Below are 20,345 nucleotides of genomic sequence, written 5' to 3'. Positions count from 1 at the left end.
TATATTTACAGTTTCCATGCGTTAAGATGTGGACATCTTTGGGGCATTATTCTGCCCACCACATTGGAGTGATCTAATACCACAGGAACTGTATTCTGCTGTTATATTACATATAGCAACTTCTTATCAGGCCTTGTAGCTAATGCCCTATCATTTTTACTCACTCTTTGAGACCAAAGTGGCCACCCCAAAACAGGTGCTTCACTAAGTTTCAATCAGCACTGGCCTTCAGGATCTGGCCCATTATCTGCTGCAAACTTCTTGCAGAAATATAAAACTGGTACCACTTCTCAAGACTTGGGCTTTTGTGAGACTAGTAGGATGAGAAGCTCAACTGCTGTCAATACAAATCCTCTTCAGACCTCACATACTTAACCCAAGTCTGGTGCAGGGCTGCCTCCTCCCAGCAAGTGACTATGCCCTCTCCTCCCGCCCAGGAAATAGAGCCCAACTGCACAAAAATACGTGAGGTTCCCTCTGTCAACCCCAGAGAATAGGAGGTAAGGTATTATACTTGACCCTCCTTACCCACGAACCATTCTTATCAGCCCTGCTAACTCTCATGAGCCAGGCCACACCACACAGAGCAGTCCCAATTGAAAGACTGATGTGAAGGATGATTGTGACCAGGTTCAAGGTTGTTTTTATTTGATTTTCTATCAAGCCCAGAAACAGACAATTCAAAGGATAAATGATAAGGACAATATGAGTAAATGCAGTTCCCAAAGGCCTCCTTGTTCCAAGGGAAGTCCATCTAAATGTAAATGTTTCCCCAGGGGCCTTTACACATTAGGCTCGAGGAGGGGCAGAGCAGCTCCTAAGACACAACTGACTACCATATATTAGGAAGCACCACATTCCTGTATTCCTCCTTGCCAAGTTCTACCGCATGTAAATATTCCATCTTCCAATTTCAGAATTACTTACTTCTTCCTACTTTTCTTCCTTTTTTCCCAACAAATTCTTCTCTTTCATAATGTGTATTCACAGAGAGCTGTGAAATTTTCCCTGCCCTTCTTTCCATTGTATATATGTATCAGACACAGGACATTTTAATCTGCATTTGTTTTTAGTGCAGGATTTTTAAGCTTATCACCCTAACACAAAATATTCTAAGATATGTCTAAATAGTGGGTTTAAATTTCACTAACATTAAACACTTGTTATTAAATATAGAATATTTTAGCATTATAATTGATAAAAGGATATATGTGAATATGAGTACAGAAATGTGGGACCCTATTTTATAGTATATTATTAAGTGCCACATTTGAAAAAAAAGTTCTTTGGGCAAAGGATTTTAGGAACAATGAGCTAAAAAATAAGTTTAACAGGTTCATCTTTTGTGTGTGTTTTGTGTGTGCCTGTGCAGAAGGCTTTTTCTATGTCAATGTACATCTCCATTGGGAGACGAACAATACAGTGTTAATGAAACTAACTTGACTAAGGACAACACTTTTTGAAGAAAAATTCACAAGAATATATTCAGTGAAACAAAACTATGAAAACTATGGATATCTGCTCTAAACCATCTCAGTTTTCCTTCTCACATTGTTTCTTTTACGTCAACAATGTAATGTTAAATATTTCCCTTAAGAAATGACAAAATATAGTTATTGTTTCTTTTTTATTTTTCCTGTTTCAGTATTTTATTGTACATGATAGAATTTTCTACCTAACTTTTCACCTCTTATATTTTAATGAGTTAATCGATAAGTAATTACATCTTTAGTTTATCTTCAATAACTAATATTTTTTCTATATTAATTAAATTGCTTAAAACAATTTAAATTGATAATACCTTGCGTCTTGACAAATAAACAAAAATAATAATAATTATTATATTTTAGAAAGCATCGTAAAGGGATAATGAAGATTAGGTATAGCAAATTTATCTGTAACAAAGAGTCTTAAATTCAGTTTATGTTACTGTGAATTGATTTGTAAGAGAAAATGGTGAAATGTTACTATTTAAGTTTCTTGGGTGAAACTCAATATTGCTGATTTTCACTGAAATTAATGTCTTAGTAAGAACTTTTGGGTAAATATGTATTTGATAATCAGTACACAGTGTTTGAACAAAATGTGTTTGTGCTATTCTGTTTCTCAGGTCATGCTGGGAAAATCTTTCATGGGCCTCTCAGATGCTAAGCCTAGGGCTCCTTCTCAGGCCCTGCTGAGCTGGCTGTGCTCTCCTTTTTTCCTTCTTCAGGGTTTCTCTTGCTTTGCTCTCCTTCCAAAACTATTTTATTTTACTCTATTTTCCTGTTTTGTTTTATTTTTCCTTCCTCTCAGCACTTATAGACCAAGTAGTAAGTGGTTTTCTTTGCTTTCATTTTCTGTGCTGTACCCAAAGACAGGCACATAAAGAACCACAAAGAAGCACGAAAATAACAAGAGTGACGCAAAGCTAACTGATTTCTTTGTAACACTGTCATATTTCTTAAGTAGTAGCTCTTTCTCCACGTGTTGTTATTCTGAATTGATAATTCAAAGTAGTGATTTGAAGTTTGGAAATCTGAAAAAACAAACAGTATCTTGATTAGTTTTAGTCACATCATGAGTTTGCCTGGGTCTTATAAAAAGCAGAATCCAAGACACAATTAACTCTGCAAGAGATTAATAGGGACAATGACTCTACAAAAAAATGAAGGCATCAGACAGGCAAGAGAGCCATCAGACCTCGATGCAGTTTTGACTCAGGTTAAAGGAAAGAGCGAAGAGAGAGGGAAGGAAGTTGGGTAGAAGTATCTTAATGCAATCCATTTCTTTCCTGGCTCTATTGAGATATAATTGACATATAACGCTGTATACATTTAAGGTGTAAAAAGTGATGATTTTATGTATGTATATGTGGTGAAATGATTACCACAATAAGCTTAGTTAACACATTCATCCCTTCACATAATTACCTTTTGTGTGTGCATGGTGAGGACATTTAAGATCTAAACTCTTAGCAACTTTCAAGTATACTAATGTACAGCATGGTGACTTTGGGTAACAATACTGCATTGCAATGCAGTGCTAAGAGTTCAGCACAGTCTTTGGGGTGACCTTGAGCCAAAGTCACCCAGCATCAGAGAATTCCAGTATATTCTAGAAATGGGCGAGCCTTAGTAGTCCTTCCATGTCCAGTCCTTGGCTGGGAACAGTTAGTGAGAAGGGTGGATTTCACAGGAAGTCTGATGGATTTCATAGCTGTATGGCTGTAGCCTTTGTTCAATTAGGCTCCCTGCAGTCAGAGATTGGAGAGGTAAATTTTAATGGTCATAATGCATCATATGTCTCTCAACATTTATAAAAATATTTCTGTCACCAAGAGTAGTTAATCTTTTTCCTGACTCTACCTGTATCATTTCCAGATATTCTGTATAATTCCACCAATTCTTGGAATGTCAATTAATGGGACAATTTGCTGGTATTAATAGAAAGAACTAGAAATAAGCAATGATAAACATGACATGAGGGTAATTTGCCGATAATTATTGTTGTTATTTTCCTTCACCCTTTTCATCTCATGAGTGTGCTGCAACTATGTTTCAGGATGAGAACTGTTATTCACCAATCTCAGGCCCTATTTATATAATGAATACATATTAGTCTCAAGTTCCGTATTTTTTAGGCTGTTTTGATAAGTTAGCCTATGGATTTGTTTTAATGTATATTGTATGCACTTTTTCTTTGTATCTCCCTGACATTTTCATAATTTATTTCTATTTTGTATGTCTTCCTAGATGTATTTAATAAAAATACAATATTGACACCACTTAAAACATAAAAAATACTCTGCATGGTTGATCACATTTGGTATCTGCTTCTCAGACGAGCCAAATTAACACATGATGTGGCTAAAATTGATCAGACAAAATGCTGCTTTGTTTTCAGACTTTTAACCTTCTAATCACTGCTCCAAATTACCATTACAGAATGAAATATCACATGAAGATGTCTCTACACAAGATAACATATTGCCAAACATTGAAGCCATTACTACTCATTTTATTAGTGCTAATATATTTCTACCACTGGAGACAGGACTTGATTCTTTTTGATCTCTTTATCCCCAGTATCCACTCTATACCTTGCATCCTTACAGAAGATTAAAAAAAACGCTTGTTGAGTTGGTGACCAAATGATGACTGAGAGAAGTACTCATTGAGAAAATATAAATGAGGTTGGAAGAATACTAAACTAAAGTAAAAGGAAATCTGAGTCATTCAAAATCTTAGCTGAATGCCTATGAACTGTGAGTTTGCTTTTTCTCAAAAAAAAAAAAACTGGATCCAGACAAGTGAATTTCAAAGGAATATTGGGAGATGCAGAAGAAAAGTCTATATTATAAGTGTTTTTCTTTAACTGCAATAAAGAAATTTCCTTTACTCAGTTCCTTTAAGCATAACCTTGGGAGACAACATTGTGAGTCAGCACGTCAGGTTATAGGAGGTGAATGCAGTCATATGGTTGCTAAGGTGGTGAGGGCCTCACCTTTTCACGACCTCGAAGACAAGTGTGAGGAGTTTCAAATTGGATTCAAAATTGTATTATATTATTCGGTAGAGGGATGGAAACCATCAACTCAAAAAGTATTTTTTCTTTTTTTCTGTTCTTCTCACCTTAGCACCCCCTGGGATTGGTCACAGAAATATCAAAATGTCTGGAATCATTCATCTGGCTACATGTTTTCTGAGCTACCACATAAAGAAAAAAAATCAATAAAGGTGTTGCCAGCATCTTGTAACTGTGCTTTGCACTTTTTCAGTGCATTTTGTTGTCTGTCTGTCACCAGGGATCTTCTAGGACTTGGAAATCTGATATTCCAACCTTTCCCATCTGGTCCCAATTACTTCTAAGATAATCCCTTTTATATTTAAAACTTCCCAGTGTTTGAATTTATAAATGTATTTAGGTATGAAAAGTTTTTTCATAAATTTGTATGTGGTCCTTATTTGAACAATCTATAAAAAAATGGAGTATTTTTTAGGAGTGGGATTCTGGGATTGCTATGTAGTAAATATGTTTGATGCAAGAGAAATGCTGTATTTTACACATTTGCACGTTTTGATGCTTAAAATAAGTTGAATATATTTTTGTCATCATTCTAACATATGCATTACACTTTTCATTATTTTTATCACTTTTTTAGAAAATAGTATTATTACTTAATCTGGAATTTTCTATGGCTTAATTAAGATAAATCATTTCCTTCTTTTCAATTGACATTTAAGCAGAACTGACGCAATCTCTTGGAACTAGAGATGTAACAATTTGTCAATTACATTTGATTTGTGGTTCTTCACCACAACTATAGTCTATGCAATAGTATTCATAGGCAAACCAATTTTAATTAATTATTCAAAAGTTATTTTGTGAGACCCTAATACAATGCTCCACTGAAATTAAAATATATTAGAATTTTTTCAACCCTTTGTCCTCTAATTTAGTCCTAGTGGAAATGAAACCAGCGTTGGCATGATCTCTCTAGAGACCTGCTGATGTCCTCTAGTCATTTTCCGAAGTTATACACAGCTGTGATTTTTATCACCAACCCAAACTGACTGACAGCAGAAACAGCTTTGCATAAAATGACTGAATTGTCCATTTCCCTCTGTAGCTGTCGTTCCCCATCCAAAATTACCTTCATCATCTCCACAGTGTTTCTCAAAGCTTTCGTGACCTTCTCATCCTCACTGTTATTTCCTTAGTTCACTTTTCCTCAACTCTTGCTTAGATTGCTACAATAGCCTTAGGGTCTCTCTTGCCCAGCCTATCTTTTCCAACTGTAATGCAACTACACATAGATTACTATAACCAAGTAATATTGGTCTTGTCATCATTTCTCTCTCTGAACATCTGAACTGGCTTATTAAAGCCAGTAGGAAAATCTCAAACTTTTCTTTGTGGAATACAAAGCACCTCACAATCTCAAATCAATCTACTTCTCTTATCTATGCCCACTACTCTTAAATACATTCTATATTCCAACTGTGCTAAGAGGTTCACTCTTCCTAACCTGCCTGCCATACTTGTCCATTTGCATGTGTATTTGGACAAGTATTTCTTTTGTTGAAAATAGATTTTTCCATTTTATTGGCTGATAGCATTCTATGCTAAATCCACAATCTACATCAAATATTAACTTGTTTCTGAAGCCACCCGTCAATCATTCCAGAATGGCTTGAGGCTCTTTCAGTTACGCTCTGTAGTGCATAAAATAGGCCTTAATTATGTTTTTATCACACTTGATCATGATATTCCTTTGACTGATAGTGTTTACTACTAGAATACGAACTATTAGAGTGAAGACGAATTTCATCCATGTTTGTGACAACCTGTGATTACCAAGTTTGCTTACAAGTAATGGGCATTGAACACATTCCTATTGATAAAACAGGATTATGACCCTCCGTGATATGATCCCCGATCAGCCTCTCTGACCCCCTCTCTCTCTCTCATTGAGCTCCACTAACACTGGCCACTTGGATTTTCCTTGAACAGGATCTCTCCTCAGGGCTTTTTCCTTTGCTGTTTCCTGTGCCTTGAACGTTCATTCCATAGATTGTCAAATGACTACCCCCTCACTTCCTTCAAGGCTCTAATTAGATGTCATCTTAACAGTGAGTTTTGCAACTTTAGATCTTCATCCATCCCATCAAACCTTGTTTTGGTCTGAATGTGTCCCCTCATCCCAAATTCATATGTTGAAATCATAACCTTAAAAGATGTTGATATTAGGAGGTGGGGACTTTGGGAAATGCTTAAGTCATGAGGGTGGAGCCTTATCAGAGGGGTTCCAGAGATATCCCTGGCCCCTTCCACCACAAGAGAGTACAAGAAATCTGCAACCCAGAAGAGGGCATTCTTCTGACCATGCTGGCAACCTGATCTTGGACTTCTAGCTTCCAGAACTAGGAGACATAAATTTCTATCGTTCATAAACTACCCTGTCTATGGTGTTTGGTTATAGCAGCCTGAACAGAATAAGACAAATCTAATCCCCATTTCTTTGTTGAACGTTCTCCACAGCCCTAGCACCATCTGACATATACTATATGGTTCCTTGTTCTTGGGTTGATTGCCCATCTTGCTCCAATAGAATATAGGCTTTATGGAGGCAGGATTTTGTTTTGTGGTTTTTATGTCTACCAAGCAGAATAATGCCAAGTACACAATAGACCCTTAGTAACTATTTAAGAAATAATAAATCAATTAATGAATGAATATGAATGGCCGCATGATTGTTGCTTCTGTAATACATTTTTACAATTAACTTTTACTGCCTCATAATAAAAAAGAAAGTAATGAAATTTCCCGCCACCTCTGAACCTAGGCTTAGTTTTCAGTATTATTTTTATGTATTTGAAAGCATACTTTCAAATTAATGTGGTTAGAAAATCACCACAATAAACACCTGTGGTGTTTTCATAAAGTATTAAAATATCATTTACATTTTACTTATTAGTCTATATCAAATAAATGAAAGGAAGATAATTTACATGTATCCATTTTTGCAAGTTAAAAATAGTTCCCCAATATCACTTTAGAAAAACACAATTCTGAGAAGCAGAACATAGTTTATTTCACAAATTTTATAGGTAAATAGACTCAATAATAAGTGGTAGAAATATGATTTCTTTTGATTCTTTTTTCAGTGTTCTTTCTACTCTTCTACACCCAATCTTACAAGTATTAGTTTTACTATTATAAATTTATATAAGATCCTATGAGTGTTATTTATAATCCAATGAGTGAAAAAATTGAAATGCAATTATCTCATGCTCAGTGATGACTAATACATTGGTTCATGGATTGTAATAGCTAAAAAATGTGCTATAAAACTATAAATACTCTTCAGTATTATTCAGTTTTAACACTTGTTACTGTTTTTTTCCTTATTCTTCCCAGGGTATGAATGTCTACATCCACTGGACTAGTTTTATGGGAGACTCTTCAGTCAAGAATCAAATCTGGTTTAGGTCAGTATTTTGTTAACTGTGCAGGTTGTAATCATTTAAAATAAATCCATGGTAACATCTAAGTTTAGTCATTTGGAAATAAGCAAAAAAAATGTATCACTGCATAATGTCTTATAAAAAGTCCTAAAATATTTCCATGTAAAAGTGTAATCAAAGATTTCATCTCCTGACCTCTGACCAGTCAATCCATAGTGTGTCTTCATATGCAGACTGATATAACAAACTAAATTATGATAATCATCACATAAATTAAATAGCACTTACAAAATTAAATGCCATCTTATTTAGGGGAATTAATCAGCAGTCATTCGTTCAACTATACATTACAGAGTGTTAGAAATGGTTTCAAAAATTAATATCTCAAAATGAACAATAAATTGAAAATGATCAACACTTGTGAGCATTGTTTTCCCTTTTATAAATAAATAAATGTCAATAAACAAACAAATAAATAAAGTAAAACTGCCCAATAAATAGATATTTGAATTTCACCAAGTTACCCAAAATGGCATAAACCTTCTTTCATTTGGTTCGTCTATCAAAATGTTTAAGAAGCCCACCTATACACTCATGTGCACATTTTTGCATGCACACACATGAGTGTACACACACACACATATGCACACACAGTTTCAACAAATAACCTGTTAGCAAAGGTCACCTAATAGTTTTAAATCATAGAGTTCACATCTTAACTGCTGTTTTCTGTGTATTCTTTTCTTAGCATTTAGGAAAAGATAGAGATTTGTTGAAGGACTTCAGCTGACTATTCAAGGTAAAGACAGTACAACATCTACACATTAGATAAATGTTGCAAGTAGGAAATAGACACTATCTCCTCAATATTGTGAGATAGCTTTGGCAAATATATACACTGCTGATTTATTTTAATTGTTATATTCAGACTTTTTTTTTTAGTCAGTTTAGATAAATTTGTATTTCTCTATTTAGAGACCAACTCTAGGCTGTATTGATTATATATTATATATTATATATTATATATTATATATATATATTATATATATTATATATTATATATTATATATTATATATATATTATATATATTATATATTATATATCCTTTTTCTTTTTATTAATGTATAACTTTATCTTATTATTTTCTTTATCACTTTAGTTTTATTTATTGTTACTTTTCTAATTTCTTAAGCTACATAATTCTCTCTATTTTTCCATATTGCCTATTTTCTAATATAATAATTTAAGACTATAAAATCACCTCTAATATCAACTTATTAGCTTAGCAAAATTTTATAAGTGGTTATTTTTGTTTCCTTTATTATAAGTATTCTTTAATTTCCATTTTTATTTTTCCATAATTCATGAGTTATTTGTAAGTATGATTTAAACTGTTAAAGGAGTGAAATCTTTAGTTATCATTTTGCCATTGATATCTCAATTTCTAGCTTTATATTTAGAGCAGATTCTCTGTGTAATATTGGTTTTTGATATTTCATTATCAGTTTTCAATGTCTTTGTGTATTAGGTGTGTCTCTTGTAAATGACATATAATTGTCATTTAACTGTCAAAATTACGTTTTTATGGGAGGACTAATATATTTTGACTTTTTTATATCATGTTATTTTGCACTTTGAATATATTCTTCTTCTTTTTTTTTCCTGAGGAAGATTGGCCCCGAGCTAACATCTATTGCCAATCTTCCTCTTTTTGCTTGAGGAAGATTTTCTCTGAGCTAACATCTGTGCCAATCTTCCTCTATTTTCTGTGTAGGCTGCTGCCACAGCATGGATTGATCAGCGGTGTGTAGATACACACTCGTGATCCAAATCCACGTACGCCCAGTTGCTGAAGCAGAGTACGAAAACTTAACCACTATGCCACCAGGCTGGCCCCCAATGTATATATTCTTCTTTATGTTCTTTATTTCTCCTTTCTTTGGGTAAATATTTTTTTCTTTCACTCTTTTTTTTTTCCTCCTTTGGAATGTTTATGCTTTATTTATTTATTTTAGAAGTTACCTGCCTTAGTCTTCTCAGGCTGCCATAAAAAAATACTACAGACTGACTGGTTTAAACAACAGAAATTTATTTTCTCACAGTTCTGGAGGCTAGAAGCCCAAGATCAAGGTGCTGGCAGGGTTGGTTTGCCCTGAGGCCACTCTCTCTGACTTGCATATGGCCAACTTTACACTGTGCCCTCTCATCGCCTTTCCTCTGTGCCCACACAGCTCTGGTGTCTCTTCCTATTCTTATATGAACACCAGTCATACCAGATTAGGACCACACTGTTATGACCTCACTTAACCTTAATTACCTCTTTAAAGGCCCTATCTCCAAATTCTAAGGAGCTGAGGTTAGGGATTTCACATATGAATTTTGGGGGGAACACAATTCTCTCCATAACGTTAACTGATCTACCCAGGAGATGATAATAAATATATTTGTCCTTCTCCTGAACTATATGAATTTACAGTTTTAATTCTAATCACCTCCATTTTCTTACTTATCTTTTTCTCTATTTATATTCAAATTCATTTAATTCCTCAAAGTTGTCATTTTTATAATTATTAACTTATATAGTTAACTTTCACTAATTTTTACCAAAACGTTATTGATTTTTTTTCAAAAGTCTTTATTGCATCATATTTTTCTTCTTCTGCAAATAAATTATTAAGAAGTAAAGATATTTTAGTAGAATTCTATCCCATCATTTTGTCTAAGAATGCCTTTTGAACTTGTTCTTAAAGAATGTTTAACCATAATATTCTAAGTTAATATATATTGTCTGTCAGAATGTCGAAGTCATTGTTTCTCTTTTTTTTTTTCGTTTCACTTTTGCTCTTGATAAGTTTGCAGTCATTCTAGTTGAGATTTGTCTACTGGAAACCTGTTCACTCTGGATGTGTATGAAGTCCTCCCACAGCTCTCGATGATCAACAGTTTCCACTATGATGTGTCTACATTACTTGTTGTTTCTTAAACTACATTTATTGGGTTTCCTTGTGCTTTACTGAATCTGAGATTCACATCTCTAATAAATTCTGAAAATCTTCAACCATTATATCCTCATGAATTCCCCTTACACTATTCAGGTCTCTTCTTTCAGAATTTTGGTAATACTTAGGGTAGATCTTGTCATACTACTCTTCTCCATCAACGATTCAGAAACATATAAAGATTTTGCATGTCAGTGACTTTTTGAGTTTTGTCCTTTCTAATATCTTCATCTGTCTTTCAGGTCACTCTTAAACTACTTTTAATCTAGTGTTAGCCAATCTTTTTAGGTTTAATTTTAGTTAAAATATTTTATTTCTAGTATTATTTATTTGTTTTCAAATCCACCATGTGATTTTTTTAGAGTAGCTTGTTCTTTGCTCAGGTTTTAAATTTCCGTTTCTTAATTTTGTAAAAGTTTTAATCATACTTTTATATCCAATACGATTGTAATATGTAATGTCCTTAGAGGTTTGAATTATCTTATGTATTATTTCCACTACTCTTGCTTCTAGGGAATCCCTGTGTGATGATGTTTTAGAAAGTATGCTCATGTCCATCTGAGATCTATGTGATGCTCATCCTGGAAGGCCTAGTTTGAGAATATGCTCCTCTAAAGGGATCACTTTTTGTTTCTCTCAGATCAGCTGATTGTCTATGAACTTTGGACCAGTTAAAATTTATTTCTCAACTTTGGGTTATCTGGACCAGATAGTAGTATCTATTTGAAACTGAAACCTTACAGAGGACAATTTGAATTATCAAAATTCAAATTAAAAGGAAGCTTTGATTTTTCCTTCTAAAGCTCAAAGACAGGGATTTTTTTTTCCTTTTCCTTTGCTAATGGAAAGATAGCTTCTAGTCATGTCATTGTTTGAGTAGTCATTTGATATCCTGGCTTTACGTGTGGATCTCCGTTCTAATTACCCAATTTATTTTAGACAAAGGCTTTGTCCCCTGTCTGCAACTTGCTCATTAGAATCTAAGTCTTCATGTCATTTTAGGTTGAAAACACCCTTTAAAAGGCAGTTTGAATGCTGGCTAGCTTATATAGCAACTCCTTCTTTGTTTCAGGCTCAGGGGATTTTCTTTATTTCCTTGAAAGCATTTAAAAAGAGTTTTGTTGTTTTATATACATGATTTCTAAGTGTTTAGCTATAGGTGTGATTTCTGAGTAGTCTATAATATTGATTGAAATGTATAGAAGAAGTTTTATTTCTAAAAATTTTGGAATTTTTTCTTGGGGTAAAGTAGTAATTTTTACATGGTGCTTGGAGAGGGAAGGGACTTGGATGGTCTTTAGACCTGATTATGTCTATATTCTCAATGAATTGATTATATTTAAAGTCATCTACTGAGACTGAGAAGAAGGCGACTATGAAGTGGGTTTGAATATCTGGATGCAAGTTTGGTATGGCTACTAAGATAACTGGGAGTTAGAAGCAGAAAAACAAGTAAATACATTGCCAACCGTATTCGTGAACCTATTTGAATTTGGAACTAATGTTTTGTGGAAGAACCAGCTCTATTTTTTCTCCCACACTATTCAATCACAACTCTCAAAACACAAAAAGAATACAAATTTTAGGATAATCAGTGGTTGAGATTGTACCTGGTGGGTATGACAGAAAGAAAGAGGATGAGGAAGCAAAAATAATGCAATTGATTTACTCTGAACATCATTTTTTAATTGAATTTAACATTTATTAATTGTGCTATCTGTACCTTATTTACCTGCCTTGATTATTAGTTTGATCAGTTTTATTAATAACATTTAATATGGTAAGTGTACAATTCTTTGCACATAGGGAACTTTTATTTCAAGAAATTATCATTATTTGATGAAAGAATATAAATTTTAAAATTGATATTAATTAATATTAACTAGAAATGTGCAGAAAGCAAAATATTGCTTTTAAAACAGAAGAAAAATAGCCTTTGAAACCTAAATAATGGTGTAAAATAATGTTGATGAATATTGAAATTCTAGTTACACACCATGCATTTCAACGATGATAGTAAATATTACCTAGTGAATATTGAAAGAATTAATTTTCTAAAAGTAACAATATGATTCATCTCAAAAAAGACAAACTAAAAACAGAAATCATCTACAGACATCCAAAACCATAAAAATAAATGTTTTCATTAATATAAACAAACACATCTGTCAACATTTATGCATAGATGTCATTAAAACAGCATTTTTCCCCTATTCTAAAACAAATACCATTTTTCCTGACATAAAAAGAACATAGAATACATTTACCTAGTTCTTTCCAATTTATTACATGTACTCAATTTTAGCCATTAGTATTTAGCTAACATTTTGATGTAATAAAAGATGCCATTTCAGAACTGTGTTAATCAGATAATTATTTTAAAAGACATGTACCAGATAATATCTATTAGTTCCTCAAGATTAGCTCAACACTTTCCTCCTCCTATTGTAGGTTTCAGGAAACTGAGCTGTATTCTTTACATTAAGAGTTCCCTTGTCTTTGGGTAAAATTTGGATTCAATCAATAAGGAATACTAGCAGGAAATCAGAGGGAGGGATGTGAATGAGTCTAATTATTTATTCCCCCATCTTCCTTTCTTTGGGTTCACTGTGAATTTCATGTACTCTTCTGTGCGAGTAAAATTACAGTTCCTGTCAAGCAGCCTCTCCACACAGCAACCTCTCTCCCTGAGTTCCAGTAACCGGCTTTTCTTTTGACTCTTTAGGCCTAGATATAGAAACCTGTTACTAGGGATTCTCTACACTCTGCCTGCTCCTTTGTCAACAGTCTCTCTATTAACTCTTCTCAAATAACCCAGGCTAAGCATCCTATGTTTCATGCAGAGATTCTAACAGGCTTTTTGAAATTTTCTTACTTCTCTTCATTATTTATTTGAATTTTGAATATTTTACGTGTGTGATTTAGACATTCCTTAAACACAGATTCTATTGTTATCATAACCCCAAAACAAAGACCATAATAATAACGATAATAATGCTATTAATAATAATAACATTGATTAAGATTTGAATATGTTACCAGGCACTCTTCTAAGGGCTTTACCGTCATTAACTCTCTGTTTTATGGATGAGAAATCAAAAGCAGAGGTAGGTTTTGTAACTTGCCTATGATCACATTGATAGACATGATGAAGTAGAAATATGTGATATGTAGAAAAAATGAGAAGAATCAAGACAAATGATATCTAATGTAGACTAATACAACTTTACATTCTATATAGATTTTCATTCTAATGATGTCAGTCAGCAATTTATATAAAAATTTTGTAGCACTTTCTTAAAATTCAAAGAAGTCAAGATATTTGAAGTTCAAATTTTTCTCACTGCCTCATGCCCACTGTAAATAAATTCTTCACTCCACTTACAATATGCATATTTATTTCAAGTACAATAATATATAGCCTCCGAAATTCTAGCTGGCTCAAAGTAAATGCCTGCTTGAGACTCCCTTTAGCTGTGGAAAAATGTAATGGACTTTATTGTAATTTTGTAAAATAAAGATTGTATCTATCCACATTGAGCTTCTGACTACTTCGACATTCATAAGAAAATCATTTTTTTATTTACATTGTTCTAGATGGTTTATTTTATTTCATTTTTAAAGATTTTATTTTTTTAGAGCAGTTTTAAATTCACAGCAAAATTGAGAGGACCTGTATATCCCAGAGATTACCCATGTATCCCATGCCCCTACACATGCATAGTCTCCCCCATTATCAACATCCCTCACCAAAGGATACATTTCTTACAACTGATGAACCTATATTGACACACCATAATCACCCAAAGTCCGTAGTTTACCTTTGCATTCACTTTAGGTGTAGTACACTCTATGGGTTTGGACAAATATATGATGACCTATATCCATCATTATAGTATCACACAGAGTATTTCCACTGCCCTAAATATCCTCTGTGCTCCACCTATTCATCCCCTCATCAACCCCTGGCAAATATTGATCTTTTTACCATGTATAAAGCCATAGTTTTATCTTTTCCAGAATGTTTTTTAGTTGGAAACATACAGTATGTATACTCTTCAGATTGACTTCCTTCACGTAGTAATATGCATGTAAGTTTCCTCCGTGTCCTTTCATGGCTTGATAGCTCATTTCTTCTTCTTCTTCTTCTTTTTCTTTGTGAGGAAGATAGGCCCTGAGCTAACTTCTGATGCCAATACTCCTCTTTTTGCTAAGGAAGATTGGCCCTGGGCTAACATCTGTGCCCATCTTTCTCTACTTTATATGGAACACCGCCACAGCATGGCTTGATAAGCAGTGCATTGGTGCGCGTCCGGGATCCAAACCTGTGAACCCCAGGCCACCAAAGCAGAGCATGTGCACTTAAACTCTACACCACTGGGCCAGCCCCCAATTGCTCATTTCTTTTTAGTGCTAAGTAATATTCTGTTATCTGGATGTGCCACAGTGTATTTATTCATTCACCTACTAAAGGATACTTTGCTTGCTTCCAAGTTTTGGCAATTATGAAGAAAGCTTCTATAAACATCCATGTGCAGGTTTTTGTGTGGACATAAGTTTTCAACTTCTTTGGGCAAATATCAAGGAGCATGATTGCTGGGTTATATAGTATGAGTGTGTTTAGTTTTGTAAGAAACCACTAAACTGTCTTCCAAAGTGGCTGTACCATTTTGTATTCCCACCAGCAATGAATGAGAATTCCTTTTGCTCCACATCCTCTTCAACATTTGGTCTTGTTAGTGTTCCAGATTTTGGCCATTCTAATAGGTGTGTAGTGGTAATTCATTGTTGTTTTAATTTGCATTTCCCACATATGATGTGGAGCATCTTTTCATATGCTTATTTGTAATCTTATTTGTATGTCTTCTTTGGTGAGGTGTCTGCTCAAGTCTCTGGCTTATTTTTTAATCAAGGTGATTGTTTTTTTATTTTTGGGTTTTAAGAATTCTCTGTATAATTTGAATAACAGTCTTTTATCAGAAGTATCTTTTGAAAATATTTTCTCCCAGACTGTGGCTTGTCTTCTCTTTCTCTTACATTGTCTTTTGCAGAGCAGAGGTTTTAATTTTAATGAAGTCAAGCTTATCAATTATTTCTTTCATGGCTTGTGCTTTGGTGTTATATCTAAAATGTCATAGCTATACCCAGTCATCTAGTTTTTCCTCTATATTATCTTCTAGGAATTTTATAGTTTTTCATTTTATCTTATATCTATGATCCATTTTGAGTTAATTTTTGTAAAGAGTATAAGGTCTGTGACTAGACTTACTATTATTATTATTATTGTATGTGGATGTGTGGTCGTTCCAGCACCATTTGTTAAGAGACTATCTTTGTTCCATTGTATTGCTTTTACTCCTTTGTCAAAGATCAGTTGACTATATTTGTATGGGTCTATTTCTGGGCTGTCTATTCTATTCCATTGATCTATTTGCCTATTCTTCACCAATACCACACTCTTGGTTATTGTAGCTTTAAAGTAAGTCTTGAAGTTGAGTAGTGTCAGTTACATGACCTTGTTCTTTTCCTTCAATATTGTGTTGACTATTCTGGGTCTTTTGACTCTCCATAAAAACTTTGGAGTTAGTTTGTCAATAGCCACAAAATAACTTGCTGGGATTTTGATTGGGATTGCGTTAAATCTATAGATCAATGTGGAAAAAACTGACATCTTGAAAATATTGATTCTTCCTATCAATGAACATGGAATATCTCTCCATTTATTTAGTTCTTCTTTGATTTTGTTCATCAGAGTTGTGTAGTTTTCCTCACATAGATCTTATACCTATTTTTTTAGATTAGTTGTAACAAATTTGTTAGATTTATACCTAAATATTTCATATTTTTCAGTACTAACGTAAATGATATTGTGTTTTTAATTTCAACTTCCAGTTGTTCATTGTTTGTATATAGGAAAGCAATCGTGTTTTGTATATTAACCTTGTATCCTGCAAACTTGCTATAATTGCTTAGTATTTCCACAAGTTTTTTGTCGATTCTTTTGGATTTTCTACATAGATAACCATGTCATTTGTGAACAAAGACAGTTTTATTTCTTTCTTTCCAATCTGTATATATTTTGTTTCCTTTACTTGCCTTATTGCAGTAGCAAGGACTTCCAGTACAATGTTGAAAAGGAGTAGAGAGGGAACATGTTTGCCTTGTTCCTGATATTAGTGGGGATGCTTAAAGTTTTCACCATTAAGTACAATGTTAGCTGTAGTTTTATTGTAGATATTTTTTAATCAAGTTAAGAAAATTCATCTCTTCTTTTTTTTTTTTATTGAGGAAGATTCACCCTAAGCTAACATCCACTGACAATCTTCCTTTTTATACGTGAGCTACTGCCACAGCATGGCCACTAAGAGATATGAGTGGTGTAGGTCTATACCCAGAAACCGAACCTGGGCCACCCAAGTGGAGCACGCCGGACTTAACCACCTGACCACCGGGGCTGGCCCAAAGAAATTCCCTTCTATTCCTAGTTTACTGAGAGGTTTTTTTATTTAAATCATGAATGGGTGTTCGATTTTCTCAAATGCTTTTTATGTATCTATTGATATGATCATATGATTTTTCTTAGTCTGTTGATGTGATGGATTACAGAAAACAATTTTTAAGGGGCATATTCTAGAGTTCCTTATTCATCTGAAGTTAATGCTATTGGAATATCTTTCTCTCCACTTCTGGTTTATTTTAGAAAACTAAAGTTCCTCATTTTCCCTAACTCCAAGAGAAAGAATGAGATGTGAAGAACCACATAGTTGTGCTGGACAGTCTGTGGTTAATTCAGCACTACCTCTGCTTTCTTCCAAAGATTTCCATGATGACTTCCGTAAAGCTCTAGGTTAGAGTTTACCAATGAGGCCAATGGGTATGAAATGTGCAAAGCAGAAATGAAGTGAAAGTCATTATTCTCAGAAGGTTATGGTGGCCTTCTCAGGTTTCTCAATGATCTCTAGACCCGTGGTCCTGGCAGCCAGGTGCAGTGGCTCTTCTGATGGCTTCATAATCTCTCGCTTCTTCACTCCTGTACTTCTGGATGAAGTCCTTAGTAAATATTTCTCCAAACATATACCTAACTTTTCCAGACATTGACTTCCCTAGCCTATTCCATATTTCTTTAGGCTCTACTTCCTATGTGACTGTGATTCCTAATTTACTTGTAGTGGCTCTATTTTCCTGACTAAATTCAGATAACAATAATGTTGCCAGAAGTGGTTTCAGGGATGAGAGAGAAGGGAGATACATTAAGGCTGAAATCTTGGATTGGTTTTCTGATTTGATCAGCTTTAAAGTTATTGATTTTGAGATTGACATTCTGAGCCACTGAGTTCTTTTCAGTAGGATTACTTATGTGTAAGTTACTATGCTTTGTACTACTGAACCAACTTCTTACACTGTCCACATATATGGTATCAGAGATCAGCACGTTGTTTAAAAAAAAATAGTTATATGTATTTTGGTCAGTAGCCATGAGTGGGACAGAGGATGCCTCACCAATAGATGAAGTGCAACCTGGCTAGTAGCTGGCCAGCCAAGGGAATTATTATCTTTATGGTGGGAAGCTACAATTTGAAACATATAGAAATGCAGAGAAACCAGGAAGTCAAGGATCCATAAAAGTAGAAGTCATGAGTAAGTAAAAGTTTTGGATAAAATAAATAAGTTATAATTAATGATTAATGGAGTAGGAAGAAAATAAATATCAAGACAAACAGAGATCATGATTCACTAGGTTAGGAAATTCTAGGCAAAATGGATACCTGATGAGAGAATGATTGAGTATTCCAAATGTTATACTAAAGCCACCATTGATCTACTAGAGTTACCTTGTATCTAGATTTCCTGAATCTCCATGAAACCTGCTGAGAGAGTTATATATTTTCCTTAGTTCATCGAGTATCTATAAATTGGGTGTAGTAGATCTTAGGTAAGCTAAGTATGTCACTATTGTATTCAAACCAAAGGGCTTAAATGATAGAGAATTTATTTTTCCCCTAAAGTCATATTCATACATGCAACTAATAGAAAATTGAAGAAGTAGAAGAAATGATTAAATATTCAATTTTTATCCCATTCAAGTTTGTCCTATTAATTTATATTACATTTAGACTCAGCAAGTTATGAGTAACATCAGTGCTATTATTTCCACTCTACTCCTACTCACTTCCCTGACTCACTTCGTAGATATTCCTCCTCTGCTTTATTTAGGAGATTAGAAGAGAAGCAAAGTCTACTATTTGTAATCAAAACTTACCTAGAGAGTAAACAGTTCCAGCTGTGTTTTCAAACTATACAGAAATATGCTGCTTTAATTTGATTTAGGGTTGCAAAGTCCTTGATGGGAAAAAAAAAAAAAGCCTGATTTATCCATTTATATCTTGCCACTCATATGAAATATAGAAGGATATTGAACACGTGATACTTATTGAGACATGTTAGCCATCAAAATCCTCATATATTTCACTTCTAACTTATTCCTATGTTTGAAAAGGAAGGAAAACGTAAAGGTAGATTTACAGTGTTAGTCACTAAAAGTAAGGAATGATATAATTTTAATTTTCCAAGAGAAAAGCTCAGAAACTATTCATTACAGATATTTATCTTTATTTCATTTATTAATTCACTCAATAAATATTACATGCCAAGGACTGAACTACGCTGCAAATATGATATCACATAAAGAAAACTGCCTACCTTCATGAAATTTACATTCAAGTGGAAGAGAGAGACAATAACGTATAATTAAAAATCTAATGTAATATCATGTCAGTTATTAGTTTGAAGAAGAAAAATAAAGGTGCTAAAAGTAGGTCCTTATGAAGAAGTGCCACTTAGGCTGACACCTGTAGTGAGGGATCTATGCACGCAGATATTTAGGGAAAATAAATAACAATTTTTCATATATTACTGTCTAATTTTAATAAAATTTGCATCCAAAAAGATACATCCAAATAGGAGGATGACGAGGAGGATGACCAGAGAGAGAGAGATCCAATCGTTAGACCTATTTTATATCGTCATTCATTTCCAAAGTTTTCAGAAGTTTGGTATGTGTATACAATATGAAAAACCCGACGTAGACCAAACGTCATTCCATTTGTGAAATGTTACTTGACAGTGTTGCGTATAAATGCTTCCTCTTCTTTTAAATTCTGCAGCTACTTCTTTTGTCTCTCTTATGTTCCTTCAACAAATATACTATAATGACTTAAAGTGCAAGGTTTTCATTATTTACCACAGGAACCTCAACGAGTGAGATGTTCTGAGTACAGTGCTTACATATAGTAGAAATAAACTAAATGCTTCTTGAAAGTATGAATAAATTAAGTTGTGGTCTTCTGCATAAATTTCCGAAGATGATATTACCAGTATTATCATCAAGGTTTCCTC

The sequence above is a fragment of the Diceros bicornis genome, chromosome 11 (assembly GCF_020826845.1).
Source record: "Diceros bicornis minor isolate mBicDic1 chromosome 11, mDicBic1.mat.cur, whole genome shotgun sequence".
NCBI lineage: Eukaryota > Metazoa > Chordata > Mammalia > Perissodactyla > Rhinocerotidae > Diceros > Diceros bicornis.
The sequence above is the reverse complement of the archived record's forward strand: the minus strand, read 5'-3'. Positions refer to the sequence as shown.